This window comes from Lissotriton helveticus, chromosome 2_1 (assembly GCF_964261635.1).
Source record: "Lissotriton helveticus chromosome 2_1, aLisHel1.1, whole genome shotgun sequence".
NCBI lineage: Eukaryota > Metazoa > Chordata > Amphibia > Caudata > Salamandridae > Lissotriton > Lissotriton helveticus.
The window spans coordinates 1,895,221,940-1,895,231,582 of NC_136059.1; positions in this window are offsets into that span (position 1 = coordinate 1,895,221,940).

Below are 9,643 nucleotides of genomic sequence, written 5' to 3' on the forward strand. Positions count from 1 at the left end.
ATACTGAGGCTTGAAATAGTTAATCCAGTCCTCCTGGGATACATTATTATCTGGGGGCTCTGGTGAACCCCCCTTGCCCCATTTAACAATGTTCCAGAATAGCCTGGAGTCTTTTTTATCACTGGCCTCCTTTAGCTCTTGCCAATGCAGCTCATCCCACAGTTTCTTCGCATTGGTTATGCTTTTTCTATACGCAGTTCTGGCAAGGCGAATAGACACCATATCCCTCTCCCTAATTGCGGCTCCTAAAGCTACTCTAGTCTGCCTACACTCGACGTTGTACCACTTCGCTGGTTTGGCTTTTTTTATTTTTGCTTCCTTTCCAGGTTTCTGGAAATAATTCCTAATAGCTATGAAGAGTTTCTCATGAATTCTAGTTGCTTTGTCGCTGCCTAAATCATTTAGGTTAGCTTGTTCAAGAAGTTTTACCGCTTCGTCAACCTGAGTATTAATGCTATTTATAGTTTGCTGGTTAGCCTTAACATATACCCGTTTCAGCCTGCGCATGTCGTTGGTTGGGACAGTCAAAGGGGCATTAGCTACCTCATGTGTCATACCCAAGCTATTTGGAACCCACCATTTATGTTGGACACATAACGGATTGTGATCGCTTTCTATTCTAGTTTTTACCTCCATATCGATCACTTGTCCCCAGAGCTTTAAACTACATAAAACGTAGTCTATTCGGCTACTGTGTCTCCCGTTGTCAAAGGTGTTTTCCTCTGACTTATCACTCAAGGTCCTTCCGTTTAATGCCCTCAAGCTACTTTCGTAGCATATTGCATTTAGGGAGATGATATCCTCAGACCATCGAGTGACAGGTTTCAGATGTAATTTAGGGACGCCCCATTGCCTATCCTCCTCATCTCCAGCCCAGTCATCTTGGATAGCCAGGGGTTCAAAAGTTCTGTTTAAATCTCCCGCTATCACAACACTGCTGTCCAGCGAGTGGGTTTCAAGGAGGGAACCCAAAGCCGCAAAAACTTCTGACCTTCCTCCCCTATTACCCCTGGCATAAACATTATAAATGTCAAGGCAACTCTGAGAACCTAAATCGATTCTAATGAGTTGAATGTCTCTGCTTCTAGTGTCAATTACTTTAATAGTAAGCGCTAGACATTGGCGTACCCAAATGGTAAGGCCACCCATTGGTCGCCCCTTAACACCTTTTATTGGTGGGATGTGATAATTCAGGAAGCCTTCATTAAAACATGGCTCACAGAGCCAGGTCTCCTGGAAGATGCACACATCATAGGTATTTACAAAACTTCTCCATTCCTGAGAATCTTGCTTGGGGCCTAACCCCGCTATATTCCAGGGGACTAACGTGCCATTATCTCCCCCTATATCTTCCGATATTCCATTAAGACAAGGTACAACCAGGGTAGCAGGCGAACTCAGCTCTCTTACATCAACTGGTCTTCCCTTTGTGCCAGTTGCAAAAATAACCCCACCACTTGCACCTGGCTCTATGTTAAGTTTTGGAGGATAATCAGCACTCAGGTCTGTGGTAGCCCCGTTTCTGGGGTCCCTGTTATTTCTATGTCTTTCGCGATCTCCTCAATAACCCCAATCCCTTCAATTGGGTATATTTGATGTCAATCATTGCTATCCAGTCCTGAGCAGTTTCTCTCATAAACTCCACCCATAGCTTGAGAAAACTGCTCTTGGAACTGGGGACAAGATTTTCGTAGCTGAATCTTAGATTGTGGGGGAGCACTAGTCCTGAATTCTAGGGCAAAGAGGTTTTCAGCAAGTGAGGCATGCTTCATTGTGAGCTCTATGGAGTCATATTCATAATTTGACGCACTAATCCGTTTTGCCTGCAAAATGTCTTCCCTTATCACTGACCGACAACCTCTCACATAGCGCAGCCAGTGAATGGCTTTGTTTGTGAGAGAGTCGGGGTGCTCCATATTCCCTTTAGTCAGTTTAGGGACACTGGTCATATAGATTTTATTAGGGGAGTGGCCTTTGTTAGCATAGCCAATCCCTATTTTCCCATGGGAACTAGCAGTTGTTATTTTATTCTTTTCACAGACTCCAGGCATCATGGTTGCTCCTTCTTTCGTGTTTCTCAGCTTCTGTTGGGTTTTTTGGACATTCACTTTGGCTCTAATTGATGGCGGAGTGTTAGATGTAGGTACTTCTTGTGGTCTTGCCTGTATAGTAGGTCTAGTCTTACTAGGGTCGGTGGGGTGCGGTGCAATTAAGTCACTACCATTATCCTTGACTGTGGCTTGATAGATTTTACGTTTGAGGGGGAAGGAATCTTGCAGACTTATTATTGAGTTTGCTTGAGTTTTTCTTCCTCCCTCACCCTCGCCCCTAACTAGTGTACTTAGATTCTTTACTAGGGATTTTAGTGACTCTATTTCATCACGAAGAAGAATTACAAGATTTGGTAAGTTAGTTACTTCTTCACTCACTGCTGCACCCTTTCTGCTGCTCGGATTAAAGGCAGCATCCAAATTGGCTAACTTGCCGTCAGCTGAGGTAGTATCTATTTCTAACAGCAATGGATGATGTACCGGGGGCTCCTTATGAATATCAGCCAGAACAGTAAACCTATTATGAAATGGTATCGATGGGACAGCAGCCATTGGTAAAGTGTCACTAGTCGTGTGTTTCAGTGCATGGTCCTGGTTGTTGTTTTGTATGATCAGACAGTCCCTATTTTCTGTGTCATTATCAGCCAGTATTTTAGTTTTTCTTTTGGCCCTGAACATAGCTGGTATTATAGGTAAAGTATTGGTAACTTCTTGTAGTTCTGGAGTATCTCCCCCCTTGTCACCTTTGACCTCCCCGCTACGCTGACCCTGATCAGAATCGAGGATCTCCCTACACTCGTCGACAAGAACATTAATTCGCTCCATTACATCATCGGCTACATGGTTGACTGCTTTTCTAGATTTCTTTCCCTTCCTTTTTTTGGGGGATTTGCCATCCCCTCCCCCGGCCTCCATAGATTTTCGTTTCCCCATGACACAGGTTAATATGCTAGTACACCTAGAGTCAAGAAGCTTTTGTTAGCAGTGGCAAGTTTTAATCAATATCGCCGAAATCAACTATTTAAGCATAAACTGGCGCTCAATCCTTGGATATAGGACAGTCCTACCGTAAATGTAGAGTAGTCAATGTTAGGGATATGGCCCTGCCCTGCCTCGGCCAGCCCCGGACGGCCACAGACGGCCCGCCCTTTGCCCGGGCTTTGCCTGGCGTGCCCCGCGCACGTCCCGCGCTGCGGGGAGAGGGAGTTGTAAAATATCGCCGGTGAAGGAAGGGGCGGACCTCCGCACAGGTGTTCGAACGCACGGACTCCTGGGCAATGGAGTCCATGCAGTGTGCTAGGTAGCCCCCACAGAGTCAGAGCAGCAGGTCCCTCAGTGCTCGGCCCCTCCAGGGGCGGCAGGCGGCTCAGGAGGCAGAAGGTGCTGTGCGGCGATGCGCAGTAGTGCTAAGCAAAGTTCTGTGAAATGGCAAAAAAAACTCAGCGAACACGCGGAATTCCGTGAGCTCGCGGAATAAATTTTTGTGACAAGAGCATCGTGCCAGAATGAATCCTGCCCAGCATATATTTTTATCCAAGAAGATGGCACAGTTTTGTGCAATACCTTTACTCAACAGGAGTACTACTGGCTAATCAGTAAGTGCTACCTCGTTGGCTAAATGTATAGTGCCTTTCCTACACTACGACTACAGGTCAGAAGAGTTGTCTCCAGTGACCATGTGTGTCTGTAACTTTGCCATCATAGTGGGTAAAGGGCGGGAAGGCTTTGCATACCACTAGTGTATGTGGGGTGGGATCAAACGGGCGGGGCTTCTATGCGAGTTCACATGCGTCTTGTTTATAGAGGGTCAGAGGGCGATCAAAGCAGCTGATGAGGAGAAAGAACCTCCTGGTCACAGAAACTACACGGGTATTGCGCTTGAGAAACTCATGGCTGCAAAGACCTCCAACAAGTATCACAGCTCATTTTTTATGGTAGATGTGGGGAGAAAGCACACCTGCCCAGTCTCGACCGTGCTCATGAACTTTTTGGGCTGATTGATGCGTTACTGAATTTGAGCTGCAACTCGGGAACCTGCTTTATTTATATCTGTAAGTGTTTCCTGTTGAGGTTTAATTTAATTTTTGCGACAGGAGCATTCTGCCTGAATGAATCCTGCCATGCATATTTATCCAAGTAGATGCCACCATTTTGTGCAACACCTCTACTCAACGGGAGTACTTTCTACTGCTAATCAGTAAATGCTACCTCGTTGGGTAAATGTATAGCGCCTTTCCTACACTACAGCTGCGGGCCAGAAGAGTTGTCTCCAGTGACCATGTGTGTCTGTAACTTTGCCACCGCGCCGAAATGTGCCGGTGTCCCTTGAGTGAGCTCTCCATCATAGTGGGTAAAAGGAGGGAAGACTTTGCATACCATTAGTGCATATGGGGTGGGGCCAAATGGGCAGGGCTTCTATGTGAGTTCACAGAGCTCTTGTTTAGAAAGGGTCAGAGAGTGATCAGAGCAGCAGATGAGGAGAAAGAACCTCCTGGTCAAAAGAACTACATAGGGATTGCACTCGAGAAACTCATGGATGCAAAGACCTCCATCAAGGATCACAGCTCATTTTTGACGGTAGATGTGGGAAGAAAGGACACCTGCCCAGCCTTGACCGTGCTCACAAACCTTTTGGGCTGATTAATGCATTACTGAATTTAAGCTGCAACTCGGGCACCGGCTTTATTTATATCTGTAAGTGCTTCCTGTTGAGGTTTACTTTTTATGACAGGATCATTGTGCCAGAATGAATCCTGCCCTGCATATTTATCCAAGAAGATGCCATCGTTTCATGCAATTCCTCTACTTATGAATTCTGCTATGCCACGGATCACGGAATTTTCAGCTATTCTGCGTTCTGCGCGGACCGCGGAATTGCCGAAATGTCGCAAATTCCGCGAGTGGAGTGCAATTTGCCGCCCAACTCTAGTATAAACCCACACCAGGAAGTTTATGAGCAGTTTATTTAAGCCGCACAGCATAACGTTCTGCAGGCAGATCATACCAAAATGTACTGCATTACCTCCTGCATTCTATGATCAACATTATCATGGAATGCAGAAGCAAATCAAAACTTAACATTGGCATGTGCATATGACATGCTGGAAATAGAATACACACATCTCTCTCTCAAAGAAAACAAAACTAGGTAGGGAGGAACAACAAAAATCATTAAGAAGCAGTATAGCAAATAATACAATTGAAACAAATTAAGATATTTGAGAAATTCAGCAAATCTCCCAGGTGGCTGTCTGATCCTTACTGCTTCCTTACCCCTAAAAGCTACAGAAGCCGGGGACTCAGAACCAACAGTGTTTCCTCCATAGCTGTGACCATTTTACACCTTGTCACCAAACTTCCCAAGAAAACCTTCACCACATTCTTCATCTTTCCTCATGACGCCATCTTCAACCCCAGTTCCAAAACACTTGGCAACTCTTGTCACATTCCATACTTTCCCAACTTGCGTAATCACACAATCAAACACTTTAAGTACCTCCATGGGTTTGGCAAATTTGGAAAGCCCTTTATGCACAATTCACAGTTTGCAAATCCTCACACAATCTCCTATTTTGATCTGATGAGCCCTCGTCTTTCGCTTGGCATCATACCATTCCTAAGACTTATCCTGCTTCCTCTTCAGCGTTTCTGCAACATCACTCACATCACTTTTCTTCTATTCTTTTCTGGAAATAAGAATCATGGAACCAGTTTCAGGGTAACAACCCTCATCAGCCAAGCTAGCTTGAACCCAGTGGCAAGGTGAGCAAGGGACTCACGTCTGGGCACACACTGCCATCTTAGGGCGAACAAAGCAAACACAAGGAGATGATGGACGGAGCGCTGAAACTTTTCAGATGAGGCACAGGGTCAAGACTGATTTGCATATGGCCGCTAAAATACAGACAATAAGGGAGATCTAGTTGAATGCATAAAGTTGCTACAGAAAATAAATGACACTGGTCAGTGTAACCAGGCGCTTAATAAATGGTTTTATTATTATTATTATTATTGCATTTTCTAATGTAGTTGTATAGAGGTCAACTGGGGACATCTTCAATGTCTGCATAAGAACCTGCAGTGAAATGCCTTTAATCAGATTTGTAGCCAGCAAGATTCAGCAAATTGTGTCTCAAACACAACAGAGGTTAAGTAGTGAGGCACTGATATCAATCACACGATGTCTTGACATATTCCTCTTTGGGAGGCATGGGGACTAACGTTCAGACAGTGTAAAATGTGTGCTAACTTGAAAACGCAAATTATAAAACTGACCAAGAAGTAGTCCATAATTACAACCGTATTGGAGCACCTTCCCACTATATTCACACTATTACTGCATGAAACTTCATCCATCTATGCAAAATATTGTCCAAATACACAATTAACTAAAACAATCACTCTTTTGCTCCATGAAGAGTTACTCCTATGTTTGGAGCAAATTTCTGACTCTCTTAGAATTTACAAAGACTACCAGGAGTCCTTACATGCATGCGGTTGTAAACGTAGCAAGCATATACTTTTTCTTGCTTCCCATCATGAAGACAGATTAACTCCTGCCCTTGACAGGAATAAATCAGCAACTGTTCTCAGAAAGGAAAACTACCTGCAGAAATGTTTGTGAATGCTCATAAACAAGTGAGTTTGTGTATGTTTGCCATTTTCTGTTAGAGTCTGTTCTCCCTGAAATACACATAACCTGGCCTGTGAGGTTTACTTAAACATTCCGGTATTTTTTTTTATTTTGAGTAAAACCAGTTCCAAGGGCAAATTCACATTTTGTAAACCACAAACTTGAATTCACACTTTTATATGATTTGAGCACCAGGGACCCTACTACTTGCTATGTTCAACTGTTGGTGCAGAAGATGTCAATTAAATGGATTGGTGACGACTGGTGGTTTGCATTTTATTTAGCTACACTAAGAAGCTGAAACATATTTTCCACATTGAAACCTTCTTTCAAATTGCTAGCCAAAATCTTACAAACACTTCAGCACACCAATCATCATTTTCATAAATGTGACTCTTTTGCAGGCTGTTAGAAATCTATTTTGAAAAGTAACCTTTCGTTATTAAACAGTGTAAGATTCTCTTGCAGAAAATATGCCTGTTTTTCTTAGCATGGAGAACATTTTCACACACCATAATGCAATGCAACATGGGATTCCAAACTCAATTACATGATGTGTGCAAATATTTGCATAAGGCAGGTCAGCCAGACAGTAAGGGGCTTATTTATGAGAGCCCTTCGTCACTTTTGCACCATGTAAAGTAGTACATGCATGACTCAGGTCTCTCATTTCAATTGATGAAGCCACTTATAGCTACCCCTAGTGGATTTGAGGACCTCATAAATCATGAGAAAGGCAACACAGCACAAATAGCTGTGTCCCCTTACTCTGCACCCGTGAGGCATTCCACGGGTGTTGCAGTCGGTTTTTCCATGCAGCACCCATGGAATTTTACGCTTTCCCAGATTTACAAGGTGACGTAAACCTGAGGAAGCGCCAAATCCATACGCCTCCCAAGTTGAGGGGTAATGAGGAGAAATATGTTTAATTCTTCCTATTGTTTCCTCTTTCTATGTGTGCTGCATTATGCAGCACACACAGAAAGAAGAAAAAGCCTCTTAGGATTGTTTTTTGTGCAGCAAGGTCTCTCTTCTGTCATAAAAACAATCCTGCATGCAACGAGCAACCCTTACTCAGTAGTGTAAGGGTGCCTACGTTGATGTTAGGCTGCCGAAACGGCGCCAGAGCAGGGACAAAGGACAGGAATGCACTGTATTGCCTAAATACAGTGCATTCCTGCCCTTTTACTTTGCCGTAGAGCAGCGCAGCAAGGTGCCTTGCTGCACTGCCTTACGCCAAAATCCTATAAATGATACCACAAGTGTAACTTAATCTTCGTGAATAATGGCCTAATGGAGAGCGGATCTGAGCAATAATTAATTGGGGACTAATTAAAATGTTAAAATATTCCTTATACAGGGCAACTGAGGTAGGGGTGTGTGCAGCCGCGGTCGGTAGGGGAATACCTGACGGGGCGGTTAGGTGGGGAGGGGGAGGGGCAAGGTGGGGGTTAGTAATGTATGGATAATGGAGGTTTGTAGGTAAGTAAACATATAAATAAATCAAATGAATTTCGTTGCGTGCACTGCATCTCCAAATGCAATGCAGTGCGCGCAACAAAATTCGTTTGATTTATTTATATGTTTACTTACCTGCAAACCTCCATTATCCATACATTACTAACCCCCACCCTGCCCCTCCCCCTCCCCCTCCCCACATCACCGCCCCAGCAGGTACTCCTCTACCGACCGCGACTGGGTGTGTGAAGCTGTGAAGTCATCAGACTAGCACTTGAAAAACATTTTTAATGTGCAAAGTCATTAGGAACGGGTCTCAGTGTGAAAACATTAATGCCGAAGTAAGGTGCTTCAAGGAGCAGCTGGTGGACTGGAGCCACATGGCAGCCATGCACGTCCAATACTCTGAGACCCACTCAAAGGCAATTTTCATCCACCTTACCTCATGGAAGGTCCAGTTGCTAAGGCCTTGAACTCACACCATTCATTTCCATTCTGAGCCTGCCCTTATTCCCCACACCATCCCCTTCATTGCACACACTCAGCACCCCAAGCTACTGGAACTCTCCCCTGCAGTTGGAGGTTTCATGTGGACCATTCTGTAATAGAAATTGCCCCTGCCGGAAGGCCAGGTGGGCTTAACTTCAACTGGATGATGTCACATAAAGTCAATAAATGGGATTTTCCCATGGGTGTAGATCATGACTTCAAGGGTTAAGTTGTAAATTTACAGGGCCTTCAAATAGTACTCAGCTATCCCTATTCTTCTTGCCATTTATTAAGTACGTATACAATAGTTTGGCATTGGACTTTCAGAGATGCACAAACAACCCTCACCGGAGCTGATATTTGCATAAAAATAAATGTTAACTTTACTCATACTAATACTAATACTTACATTATTTGAATATTAATCCAACGTAGTATTTATGTACCAAATATTTTGCCTAGTTATAAATTCTATATTTGAACAACTGTGCATTTCCCTCTTCCAGCTTTGAATATTGGGAGTGCCCTCCTTGTTCAGAAGGACGAGTAGGAATATCTACATGGGATCGATAAGATGGAAGCATCTGAGAGAAAACAGAAGATATATAAATCTAAAGCAATCAAATATAGATTATGAAATGTTTAATGCTGCAAAGAAGTTCTATAAGTAAAAGATAAGAAGTAAGATAACGAATTATTTAAATAAAAGAGGAAGATAGTACACCTGAAAATAAAGTTTTGAAATGCATATATTCAATTATAATGCTCAGATCTCAAGTATCAGGGGCTAGTGCCAGTGAGGCCATATCCTTTACCCCAGGAGGTGGATTCCTTTCCTGGCCATAAAAGAGTGTGATCATTATGTTATGCACCCAGAACACAATTGAATGCAGTATTACTGGACAGTTAATGTTTTACTCACATAAATGGTTAATTTCTCAAAGTCTTCCACAATTATTAGGGAGGAGTTCCCTCCATTAACTAGCTGGTGGCAAAGAGGATGTTTTTTTTC